The 12,534-nt window shown below is 49.6% G+C and overlaps 6 non-coding genes and 1 pseudogene across 6 annotated transcripts; 5 read left to right on the top strand and 2 right to left on the bottom strand.

Annotated features, from left to right (window-relative positions):
- The first annotated feature begins 3,363 nt into the window (after nucleotides 1-3,363).
- On the top strand, nucleotides 3,364-3,554 carry LOC137989911 (U2 spliceosomal RNA). Its single transcript, XR_011121078.1, has one exon. It is a non-coding gene; the product is annotated as a U2 spliceosomal RNA (small nuclear RNA).
- A 194-nt stretch (nucleotides 3,555-3,748) lies between these two features.
- Nucleotides 3,749-3,912, top strand: LOC137989879 (U1 spliceosomal RNA). The gene has a single exon (XR_011121050.1). It is a non-coding gene; the product is annotated as a U1 spliceosomal RNA (small nuclear RNA).
- A 976-nt stretch (nucleotides 3,913-4,888) lies between these two features.
- Nucleotides 4,889-5,006, bottom strand: LOC137989873 (5S ribosomal RNA). Its single transcript, XR_011121044.1, has one exon. It is a non-coding gene; the product is annotated as a 5S ribosomal RNA (ribosomal RNA).
- A 2,027-nt stretch (nucleotides 5,007-7,033) lies between these two features.
- Nucleotides 7,034-7,213, top strand: LOC137989904 (U2 spliceosomal RNA; annotated as a pseudogene).
- Nucleotides 7,214-7,407: 194 nt separating this feature from the next.
- LOC137989887 (U1 spliceosomal RNA) lies at nucleotides 7,408-7,571 on the top strand. Its single transcript, XR_011121058.1, has one exon. It is a non-coding gene; the product is annotated as a U1 spliceosomal RNA (small nuclear RNA).
- A 975-nt stretch (nucleotides 7,572-8,546) lies between these two features.
- LOC137989870 (5S ribosomal RNA) lies at nucleotides 8,547-8,665 on the bottom strand. Its single transcript, XR_011121041.1, has one exon. It is a non-coding gene; the product is annotated as a 5S ribosomal RNA (ribosomal RNA).
- A 267-nt stretch (nucleotides 8,666-8,932) lies between these two features.
- On the top strand, nucleotides 8,933-9,131 carry LOC137989909 (U2 spliceosomal RNA). Its single transcript, XR_011121076.1, has one exon. It is a non-coding gene; the product is annotated as a U2 spliceosomal RNA (small nuclear RNA).
- The last annotated feature ends 3,403 nt before the right edge of the window (nucleotides 9,132-12,534 follow it).

Raw genomic sequence — 12,534 nt, 5'->3', positions numbered from 1 at the left:
ACGGTCACCCTTACGAGCTCTTGGTGTGACACCGCTGGGCGTGTTGTTTTTTGCCACTTTACCCATTCTGGGCACCCGTTTCGTATCTGCTGTCTCTACGCCCCCAATCGCAACCCAGCCCGTGACGACTTCCTGGACGACGTCTCGTCTTGGGTTGATCCCACCTATCCGACCTTCCTTGCCGGGGACTTTAACACTGTGTTCGACCGCGCCCTCGATCGTCGGGGCTCCAATGTCTCTGACACTTCCCGCGAAAGTACTGCTACCTTAAAACGTCTTTTTGACTCCTGCTGTTGTCTGGACATTTGGAGGCACCTGCATCCTTCCGATTCTGCCTTCTCTTGGACTCGCTCAGACGGCCTTATGGCCTCCCGTATTGATCTCATTGGTGCCCCGTACTCCTGTTACCATCAGTCTTGACTTGCGATATTATTCCTTGTCCGTTTTCGGATCACTGTGGTGTGGTGCTTTCTTGTAGTGTCCCAGACATTGCTGCTCCTGGGACAGTTTCTGGAAGCTCAACATTTCTGTCCTCAATGATGAGGACTATATCCAGCATATCACTAATTTTTGGTCCGTTTGGAGGCAGTCCATGCTGTCCTTCCCGTCACTAGCTAAGTGGTGGGATAAGGGCAAGAGCCAAATCAAAGGCCTCACAATTAAATATTGCGCTGAGCGCTCGAAAGAAAACATCGCAGTGTCGAGACCTCCTTGGCCGACTAGCTGGGCATCTTAAGAACCGTGTTGATGCCGGTTTCACCTCCTGTGTTGAGCCGTACCATTCTACCCTGTCTGCCCTTGCTGCCCTAGACCTCGAGGCAGCTCGGGGAGCCCAAGTCCGTGCTCGGGCCAATGGGTTGAGGAAGGTGAAACCTCCTCGGCCTTTTTCTTCCGTCTGGAAAAGAAGCGTGCCGCCGACCGACTTATTTCAGCACTTCGATGCGATGATGGCACAGTGGTCTCGAGTTCAAAGGACCTATGCCAGGCTTTTGCTTCCTTTTATTCTAACTTGTTTAGTGCCGAGCCTACTGACGGGGACGTGGCTCTTTCCCTGCTCGACGCCCTCACCTCCACCTTGTCCGCCGACCAGGCTCAACAGTGTGATGGTCCTCTCCAGTCGGAGGAGTGTTATACTGCTTTATGTGGGATGGCTCGAGGCAAGACCCCGGGCTTGGATGGCCTCCCTATGGAGTTTTATGTCAAATTCTGGCCGGTGCTCGGACAGGACCTCGTGCTCGTCCTGAACTCATGTTATGAGGCTGGCACTCTCAGCCTCTCTCAGCGTCGAGGCATCATTTCTCTCATCTTTAAGACGGGTGACCGGCTGAACCCTCGTAACTGGCGGCCAATTTCCCTCCTTAGTGTGGACTACAAGCTCGCTGCCCGCGTCATCGCTGGGCGTCTCCTGAAGGTTATTCATGCCGTGGTGGCTGAGGATCAAACCTGTGGTGTCCCCGGTCGTTATATTGGTGAGAACGTCGCTTATCTCCGAGACATGGTCCATTACGCCACGCAATCCGGGTCTCCTTGTGCCATCCTCTCGCTCGACCAAGAAAAAGCGTTTGATCGCGTTGATTGGTCCTTTCTGCATGCCACCCTCTGCAGAATGGGTTTCCAAACCTCCTTTCTGCGCTGGATCCGCCTTTTCTATAATGCTGTTCAGAGTGCTGTCATTGTTAACGGTCATGTCTCAAACTTTTTCAGTCTCACACGGGGGGTGCGTCAAGGCTGCCCCCTCGCACCTTTGCTGTATGTTATGGTCGCTGAGGTCTTGGCCGCCAATATTCGAGCAAATCCCGCCATTACTGGACCTTTGCTGCCTGGACTGCCCTCACCGCTCTCTCCAATTTCCCAGTACGCGGATGACACATCGCTCATCTTGTCCTCCGATGCCTCCATTAGGGCTGTTTTTGACACCTACACAAGGTATGAGCTTGGTTCTGGATCCAAGCTCAACCTGACAAAGTCTCGCGGCTTGTGGCTGGGGTCTTGGGCTGGCCGAACTGACCCCCCTGTCCCTCTCGACTGGACATCTTCTAAGCTTAAAATCCTCGGAGTCTTCATTGGCCCGCATGACATTGATGAACTAATTGGCGGCCTCGGATAGAGGCTGTGGAACGCGTCCTCTCCTCCTGGCGTCAGCGCTCCTTGTCTTTTCATGGCAAGGCTTTGGTCATCAATTGCCTGGCCCTCGCCAGGGTTTGGTATGTGGCATCCCTGGTCCACATGCCCCCCTGGGTACTTAAAGAACTTAACTCCCTTGTTTTCTCATTCTTCTGGAAAACCAAGCGGGAGCTCGTTGCACGTGCTGTGGTCGTTCAGCCCACATCGCTGGGAGGTTTCTCGGTGGTGGACATTAAGCTCAAGGTTTGGTCGCTTCTGGGTCAGTGGGTCAAACGGTCTACTTTGTCCTCGTCAAGCTGGTCCTCCTTTGTGTCGTACTGGTTTCAATCGTGTTTTGCTGCCTCCTCTCTTGATGTTTTCTCCCGTCCCGCTGCCTTCGACAGGTCCCTGTTACCGCCATTTTACTCCTCTTTGCTTTTGGCCTGGGAGTCGCTTGGTGGCTCTTTTTCCCCCTCCCGGGGAACTTTGGTTTTCGCATCCTCTGACCCTCACGTTGTCGCCTCCGTGGCTTTTTTTCTCTGCCAAAGTCGGTTACCAGTTTCTTTTATCCTGTTCCTCTGTCACACCGCACTGTGTAGTTAAGTTCTTTCCCTCCTTTGGGGACCTTTACTGGTATGATACGTGGCGCCAGTTCCACTTCTTTGATTTTGACCGCTTTGTTGTTGATTTCTCCTGGAAGGTAGCTCATGGTGTGATTTACACTGCTGAGCGTCTTCTCTCTTTTGGTTTATCTGTCTCCTCCGCTTGTTTTTGTGGTCCTGTCGTCGAGTCACTGTCGCATTTGCTCTTTGTGTGTCCCCTTGCTCAAAGTGTTGTTGGTTGGCTACAGTCCCTCCTTTTTCATTTCTCGCCTATGTGTCCTGTGCTTGAGCGTCGCCATTTACTTTTTGGTTTCAATTCCACTGAGCTTCACGCAGTGCCCAAAGTCTTCAGTTACCTGTTGTGTGCCTGTAAGTTTCACATCTGGCTGGCCCGCAATGACTACCGCTTTCGTTCTGTCAACCTGGGGCCCTCGCCGTCATTGAGGGAGCAAAGGCCCGTGTCAAGTTCCACCTCCCCTTGCTCTTCAAGCGTTTTTCAACCCGGAGACGTCGACGTTATTTTGCCCGCCAGTGGGGGGCGGATGGAGTCATCGCCTCTATGTTTCCAACAAGCTCGTTTTTCGCTTCGGGCCACCTGCTTAATTCACCCTCTGTACCACCTGATTTGCTTAGTTTTATTTCGCCTCTGTCGCCTAATACTGGTGACCAATGCCTCAGGCGTTGGATGAGTCTGTCGACTGGTGACCTTTGGTCTGCCATTCACGCTGCTCATCGAGCAGCTCATATATTAAACTGATTTTTGGAACTGGGCCGTGGAAAAGAGGCTTGCCTCGTCCCGGCCACGGGTTGCCTCGGTATAGCACTACCTCCGAGCGTGGCCCACTTCCCTCTGGGGAAGAAATAATCAAGTGAAAGCAGAACAAATGACCAAGCAACCAACCTTCACATTCTCTTCTCTTTTCTAGGTAGCATAGCAGCGAGTGGACAGCACGACACGACAGGACGAGGAGCACGTGACCCCCATTACCACATGGTATGCGCAGACAAGTTGCGTTTTGCGGTTCCGGAGAGGTTGAAAAGGCATACTTACCTGACGCGGGAGGCACTGTGATCAGGGAGGCAGTCCTCTCAAGGTGAGGCTCTTTCATTGCACTTCGATTGGGTTGACCCTTGCGATTACCCCAAATGTGGGTAACTCGAGCGTATAATTTCTGGTAGTGGGGACCTGCGTTCGCGCTAGTCCCCGCACCAAACCCCGGTGGCAAAGTTGGCTAATGGGAAGGTTTGTTGGTAACGTTTCAGGCAGGGCAGGGAAGGAGATGCGGTGGCGGTGTAAGGACTAAGGAAGGTGAGTTGTATTTGTGAATTCCACTGCTGAAATTGTAGGTGAATGTTCCGTACTTGGTGCACTGCAAAACTGTGATTTTATTTCTTTCATTCTTGGCCGTAGAGAGAGCGAGAGGACGTGTTTATTTCAGCCGCATCGATTTCCATCGATAGACGAGTGAGACAAGAAAATGCCAGCGGGTCGAGCTCTTATCCTCGTGCATCGTTTCGAAAACGTAAGTGGATGTGTGTTTGTACTGCTCCATCGCGATAGATTTCTTTTGCGTTGTGTTATGTTGCGTTCTGGAGAGCCCGTTTTGCATTGAGTAACTGAGGACCCGCCAGATCAGTTGGCGTTACATTTCTGTGGCCAACACTTTGTGGTTTCTCTATGTTATCAGTTAATTGGATTGTTATCATAAAAAGTAAATCTTTCATGGTCAGGATAGTGTCTTATCGGCCCTTTGAATACGTACTGTCCGTGTTGAGCAGGGAACAGTAAGACTTTGAAGTGCGCTACGTCACGTAAGTCACGTTTTCGCAGGATCAATGTTGTAGTGTTGTAGCCTTCGTTGTATGCATATCATCCGGGCTAGGTTAACTTCCATCTAATGCATAACAGTGCATGCATTTTTTACTTGTCGTATCCTGTTCTTTGCTCACACGAAAAGATACGTTTCATGTCATAAACGTTGGATTGATAAGATCTCGCGCGCACGCGCTCCCTTGGGAATACAAGTTCCACTTTCTCGTGTGAACTATTTTGTTTTTGTTGTATGTCTCATCTTTGACATATCGTTGGCATGTTGTGTTCAAAAAACCTGGTTTGGAATGTTCTTTCATTAAAGGAAACTGAGATTTTTTGAGATAATCAAGTGTACAGAAGGAAAAAGGGAAGCCTACAACACGGGGTATTCCCAGGCGGTCTCCCATCCAAGTACTAACCCCGCCCGACAGGGCTTAACTTCGGTGATCGGACGAGAACCGGTGTTTCCCTGTGGTATGGTCGTAGACAAGTAATTCGCCGTGAAAATTAACTTTGTTATAAGGGAAAATAAAAACGAGGTCAGAGCAAGCACAATGTGCATTTGTCCTCTTGCCGTCAACGCAAGTGCCATGCAATGCTGGTCCTGCTGCCCACTGTACAAGGGCGATCGTTGTGTGCGCCTCGCTTTCAGGTTGGCTTTGGGCATTCCTTCCTTGGCACGGATTGTAATCGGACCACCATATCTCGTGGCCATGAGACTGGGAGCACCTTGTCCGCTGTGAGCATTTACGGGCATCGGCTTCTCGGCCTTTTGGCTAAGATATCTGGTCGGTTGGCCGACGTTTCTTAGCTTGTGGGAGAGCGTTTTGATTGGCTTTTTGTTTTATTTTTAGTGGTCCTGTCCTAAGTACCTGCCGGGAGGGAACGGCGTGGACTCCTACCCTAAATTGTTCTTGTTATGTGGGCTCTAGATTGTCCGAATAGTATTGTTTTACAGTTTCCTGAGGAGGTGTACAAGAATGTTTGGTTCCTCCGTTGTACGTACCACAGTTGTTGGATCGCTGTGTTGACACAGATAAGCTCACCACCGTTCAGTTCTTGCAGCGTGGTCGTGTTGCGGGTTGACTTTCAAGGACTCTGCCTGCTGTGACGATCTTGTTGCCCAAGGCTTGTTGTATGGCGATGTTCGTTTACACGCTTTTCGTGCTGATAGTCGTGTTTGCTCTGTTTACGTACGTGATCTGCCCTCTGAAGTTCCGGATGATGAAGTTTCTTCCTTTTTCAGTTCCTTTGGTGATGTTTTGTCCATTCGTCGTAGTACCTTCCCTAATTTTCCGTCTGTCTACAATGGTAATCGTGTTTGTCGAAGTGGCCCTTGCTAAAGATGTTCCGTATTTCGTGTCCGTTTCTGGTTTCAATTGTCGTGCGTGGTATTCCCGTCAGCCTGCTCAGTGTGCTGTTTGTCGTGAGTTTGGTCATCGTGCCCCTTTCTGCCCGCTGTCTGGTTTGTGCCGGCGCTGTCGTCAGCCCGGGCACATGGCTAGGGATGGTCGGCGGGCTTGGGGCGACCTCCGTCCCGGTACACAGTCTCTGTCCTCGACCGTGCCTGCTGCCGACGATGATGATGATGATGATGACTACGTCCTCCTCCTGATGAGGCTGCTTCGGTGCCCTCTGATGGTGAGGTGGAAATGGCTTCGGGGGATGAGGAGTTTGCTGCTCAGGCAGCCGCCCCTCTTCCTCCTCGCTCAACGTCCTCTGTTCCCTGTTTTCTACGTCCAAGTCCAAGCCCCCTGTTCCCGGGTCCAAGTCTCCTGCTTCCGTGTCTTCTGCTTCCGTTTCCGCTGCTACGTCCAAGCCTCCTGCTCCTGTGTCCAAGCCTTCTGCTCCCGTGTCCAAGCCTCCTGCTTCCGTGTTCTCCTGCTCCTTTTTCCGTTTTTACGTCCAAGCCTCCTGCTCCTGTGTCCAAGCCTCCTGCTTCCGTTTCCGCTTCTGCGTCCAAGTCGCCTGTTCTCGTGTCTAAGCCTGCTGCTTCCGGGTCTACTGCTTCTGTTCTCGATATTGCTGATAGTAATCGTTTTCCTGTGAAGCTTTGCCAGTTTGTCGAGGATCGTGCTGGTGTTGTTTTGGCTTCTATGCCTCGTGATGAGGTTAGAAACATGTCTGATGCAGCTTTGATCAGTTGGCGAGAGCAATTGTCGAGGAGTATACTGTTGGGGATCCAATGGGTTTTGACTGTATTGTTTCGTTCTTGCATTTTACTCGTAGGAAATACCAGAAAAGAGCTTTAAAGGAATCAATGGAGAAGGATCAAAGGAATCAAAGGAAAAGGATTTAAAAGATTTAAAAGGGAAAGACTTTGAACTGTTTTTCGTTTTTCTTTAACTGGACCTTGAGTTTTCTCGAATCATGGAATCATACTTTTTGATTTATGTTTTTGTTTTTTTTGCGACTTTGGGTATTTTTTGATCTGGTATTTTTGTAACCTTGAGTATTTTCGAACTTGTGATTTTGTGAACATGATCTTTTTACCTGGGCCCTTGGGCCCTTGTAAATAACTTTTATCAAAGAAAAAAAAAAATCTGTTCTTATCAGCTTAATATCTGATAGCTGCTCATCGAGCAGCTCATATATTAAACTGATTTTTGGAACTGGGCCGTGGAAAAGAGGCTTGCCTCGTCCCGGCCACGGGTTGCCTCGGTATAGCACTACCTCCGAGCGTGGCCCACTTCCCTCTGGGGAAGAAATAATCAAGTGAAAGCAGAACAAATGACCAAGCAACCAACCTTCACATTCTCTTCTCTTTTCTAGGTAGCATAGCAGCGAGTGGACAGCACGACACGACAGGACGAGGAGCACGTGACCCCCATTACCACATGGTATGCGCAGACAAGTTGCGTTTTGCGGTTCCGGAGAGGTTGAAAAGGCATACTTACCTGACGCGGGAGGCACTGTGATCAGGGAGGCAGTCCTCTCAAGGTGAGGCTCTTTCATTGCACTTCGATTGGGTTGACCCTTGCGATTACCCCCAAGGTGGGTAACTCGAGCGTATAATTTCTGGTAGTGGGGACCTGCGTTCGCGCTAGTCCCCGCACCAAACCCCGGTGGCAAAGTTGGCTAATGGGAAGGTTTGTTGGTAACGTTTCAGGCAGGGCAGGGAAGGAGATGCGGTGGCGGTGTAAGGACTAAGGAAGGTGAGTTGTATTTGTGAATTCCACTGCTGAAATTGTAGGTGAATGTTCCGTACTTGGTGCACTGCAAAACTGTGATTTTATTTCTTTCATTCTTGGCCGTAGAGAGAGCGAGAGGACGTGTTTATTTCAGCCGCATCGATTTCCATCGATAGACGAGTGAGACAAGAAAATGCCAGCGGGTCGAGCTCTTATCCTCGTGCATCGTTTCGAAAACGTAAGTGGATGTGTGTTTGTACTGCTCCATCGCGATAGATTTCTTTTGCGTTGTGTTATGTTGCGTTCTGGAGAGCCCGTTTTGCATTGAGTAACTGAGGACCCGCCAGATCAGTTGGCGTTACATTTCTGTGGCCAACACTTTGTGGTTTCTCTATGTTATCAGTTAATTGGATTGTTATCATAAAAAGTAAATCTTTCATGGTCAGGATAGTGTCTTATCGGCCCTTTGAATACGTACTGTCCGTGTTGAGCAGGGAACAGTAAGACTTTGAAGTGCGCTACGTCACGTAAGTCACGTTTTCGCAGGATCAATGTTGTAGTGTTGTAGCCTTCGTTGTATGCATATCATCCGGCTAGGTTAACTTCCATCTAATGCATAACAGTGCATGCATTTTTTACTTGTCGTATCCTGTTCTTTGCTCACACGAAAAGATACGTTTCATGTCATAAACGTTGGATTGATAAGATCTCGCGCGCACGCGCTCCCTTGGGAATACAAGTTCCACTTTCTCGTGTGAACTATTTTGTTTTTGTTGTATGTCTCATCTTTGACATATCGTTGGCATGTTGTGTTCAAAAAACCTGGTTTGGAATGTTCTTTCATTAAAGGAAACTGAGATTTTTTGAGATAATCAAGTGTACAGAAGGAAAAAGGGAAGCCTACAACACGGGGTATTCCCAGGCGGTCTCCCATCCAAGTACTAACCCCGCCCGACAGGGCTTAACTTCGGTGATCGGACGAGAACCGGTGTTTTCCCTGTGGTATGGTCGTAGACAAGTAATTCGCCGTGAAAATTAACTTTGTTATAAGGGAAAATAAAAACGAGGTCAGAGCAAGCACAATGTGCATTTGTCCTCTTGCCGTCAACGCAAGTGCCATGCAATGCTGGTCCTGCTGCCCACTGTACAAGGGCGATCGTTGTGTGCGCCTCGCTTTCAGGTTGGCTTTGGGCATTCCTTCCTTGGCACGGATTGTAATCGGACCACCATATCTCGTGGCCATGAGACTGGGAGCACCTTGTCCGCTGTGAGCATTTACGGGCATCGCTTCTCGGCCTTTTGGCTAAGATCAAGTGTAGTATCTGGCTCTCAGCTTAATGATACTGATACGCTGCTCATCGAGACAGCCTCATATATTAAACTGATTTTTGGAACTGGGCCCGTGGAAAAGATGATTGCCTCGTCACAGGCCCACGGGTTGCATCGGTATAGAACTACCTCCGGAGAGTTGGCCCACTTCCCTCTGGGGGGAGAAATAATCAAGTGAAAGCAGAACAAATGACTGCAAGCAACCAACCTCCACATTCTCTTCTTTCTTTCTAGGTTAAGCCCCATAGCAGCGACCCTGTGGACAGCCAGACACGACAGGACGAGGAGCACGTGACCCACATTACCACATGGTCTGCCTGGGTCTGCATGCGCGCACAAGTTGCGTTTTGCGGTTCCGCGAGAGGTTTTGAAAAAGGAATACTTACCTGACGAGGGACAGGGCCACTTGTGATCAGCGGATAGGCCAGATCTCAAGGTGAGGCTCTTTCATTGCACTTCGATTGGGTTGACCCTTGCCGATTACCCCAAATGTGGGTAACTAGAGCAGGATAATTTCTGCTGGTAGTGGGGACCTGCGTTCGCGTCACTAGTAACCCGCACCAAAACCCGGTGGGCAAAGGGTTGCGCTATGATGGGAAGGTTTGTTTGGTAACGTTTTCAGGCAGGGCCGGGGGCAAGGAGATGCACGGTGGACCCGGTTGTTCAAGGATCACTTAAGGTAATACTGACGTGAGTTGTAGTTGTTGAACCTTTACACTGCCTGAAATTGTAGGTTCGGTGAATGTTCCGTCCTTGGTGCACTGCAAAACTGTGACTTTTATTTTTGAGTTCATTCTTGGCACGTAGAGAGAGCGAGAGGGAGGAGGACTAGTGTTTATTTCAGCCGCCATCGATTTCCATCGATGAAAGAGGTGCAGACAAGAAATTGCCAGCGAGGTCGAGGACTCTTATCCTCGTGCCCATCGGTTTCGGAAAACGTAAGTGGATGTGTGTTTGTACTGACTCCATCGCGGATAGATTTCTCTTTTGTGTTGTGTATATGTTGCGTTCTGGAGAGCCCGTTTTGACAATTGAGGTAAGGAAGGACCCGCCAGATACAGTTGGCGTTACATTTCTCGGGGCCAACACTTTGTGGTTTCTCTATGTTAGCAGGTAATTGGACTTGGTCTCATAAAAAGTAAATTTTCCATGGTCCAGGATAGTGTGTCTATCGGCCCTTTTGAATACGTACTGTCCGTGTTGACGCCAGGCGAACAGTAAGAATAGTTGAAGTTGCGCTACGTCCCGTAAGTAACGTTTTCGCAGGATCAATGTTGTAGTGTTGTAGCCTTGTTTGTATGCATATCATCCGGGAATAGGTTAACTTCCATCTACTGCATAACAGTGCATGACATTTTTTACTTGTCGTATCCTGCTTCCTATTTGCTCAACACAGCAAAAAGATACGTTTCATGATATAAACGTGTGGTATGGAATTGATAAGATCTCGCGCGCCACGAGCCTCAATTGGGAATACAAGTTCCACTTTCTCTGTGTGAACTATTTTGTTTTTGTTGTATGTCTCATCTATTGACCTATCGTTGGCATGTTGTGTTCAAAAAACCTGGTTTGGGACTGTTCTTTCATTAAAGGAAAGTGTTCTGCAGGATTTTTGAGCGATAATCAAGTGCTATACCGAAGGAAAAAGAGGAAGCCTACACCACGGGCGGTATTACCAGGCGGTCTCCCATCCAAGTACTAACCCCGCCCGCCAGGGCTTAAATTCGGTGATCGGACGAGAACCGGTTGGTTTTACCTGTCGGTTTATCAGTCGTAGACCAGTAATTCTGTGAAAATTAACTTTGTTTTTTTTTTATAAGGGAAAATAAAAACGATGGTCAGAGCAAGCACAATGTGCATTTGTCATCTTGCCTGTCAAAGCAAGGGCCAATGCAATGCTGGGCATGCTGACCACTGTAAAAGGGCGATCGTTGTGTGTGCGCATGCCTGTCAGGTTGGCTTGGGAGAGATTACTTCCTGAGAAAATGGCACGACAGAGTGTAATCGGACCAACATATCTCGGTGGACAGGAGACTGGGAGCACCGTGAGCGCAGTGAGCAGGGACGGGCCATGCAGCAAACATCCAGTCAAAGATCTGCGGACCTTGCTTAGGGGTACTAGAGTCCTTGGCTTGCGAGGAGGCCGATGTTTGGCCGGACGAGGGTTGTGTTGTAGGGTTCTCCAAGGAGCGGCCGTAAGACATCTACCATTTTGGGGTGAGTAGGCTTGGTGCGGTTCCGATTGGGGGAGACGGGCTAGTGCGGGATATCCCCGATGGGAGGAGACGGCATACTGAAGTACACGGCGGTGTAATGGGGGGCGACGCCCCTTATGGATGCAGGGGGGTTGCTTGAAGTTTGGCTGAGAACTGGTTAGTTGGGGAATCCTGTCCTTGTACTGATACTTGGCTGCTGCACTCATCGGGAGAATACTGGAGTCGAGTAGCATGTCATGATGCGTGATAGCGTGTCACCCTCGCCAATCCTCGGTACTGACGTGGACACCATGCTTCCGACCGATCTGTCAAGTAATCGCCTGGCGAGATGTTCGAACAGCTACGTTGTAATGACGAGGAAGTAGGCTCCCACGAAGCCCGAGAGAGAATACGGGAGATTTGAGTACTCTGGTATTCAATCGCTTGACAGAGGGAGACCGTGATCTTTTTTTTTCGCCCCCCCGTTTTCGCTCGTATACTAGCCGGATTTGGGCGCGGCGGCGCATAGAAGTCATCGCGAACAAAAGATGAGCTAACAGCCGTATACATTCGCATGGCCGTATAGAGACCAGGGGCATGCAATTCGTGCCCATTACATATTTGTCTGTTTTCTAGGGAACAAGGGGAACCAGAAATCGGCGGGAACCTCGGTATGGCGACATTTGCTTGCTTCACGGTTTTTTTGCCGACCTAGAAAGGCAAAAAAGCCATGAGCCGAGCCAGATCCCTTCTGTGCTGATGCTCGTGCGTTCCAAATGGGCTTTCCCCGCAAGCAAGGGTGTGTCACCTTTGAACAAAGAAGGATTATCGTAAACACCTTTCTTCGGGCTTCATCGTTGGTGCCTCGATTTCCTCCGCCTCCTGTGCCCCTACAGACTTATGCGCCTAATCACCCGTATCGTATATCGTTGCCGGTGTTTTTGGTGCTCCTTAGGGCTTCCTGATTCTGCGCTTCATATGCGTCTTGCTCCCTATGGTACTGTGAAGTTTACTCGACGTAGTAAACACCAGATACTACCATGACGTTGCGACAATGGAACTCGGGTATTTGGTATGGTCCTGTCCAAATCTATCACCTTATTTCTTCGTTTTGGCCGGGGTTTAGTCCGTGTTCGTCATGAAAATCAGGACGCCTACTTGTAGAAAGTGCCAACCTCACGATCATAGGCCTACGGATTGCCCTAAATACCTTCTGTACAATGCGAGCACGTGGTATTGTTAAGGAATGCCCTGAAGAGGATTTCTGCTGTGTGTGTCGTGACCAAGGCCATAGGCTATCGATTGTCACATTCGTGGCATCGCCGTCCTCGATCTTACCGAGATGCTGACAAGCCGGATGA

The sequence above is a fragment of the Montipora foliosa genome, unplaced genomic scaffold (assembly GCF_036669935.1).
Source record: "Montipora foliosa isolate CH-2021 unplaced genomic scaffold, ASM3666993v2 scaffold_48, whole genome shotgun sequence".
Lineage (NCBI taxonomy): Eukaryota > Metazoa > Cnidaria > Anthozoa > Scleractinia > Acroporidae > Montipora > Montipora foliosa.
Note: the sequence above shows the minus strand (reverse complement) of the source record. Positions and strands in the feature narration are given on the sequence as shown.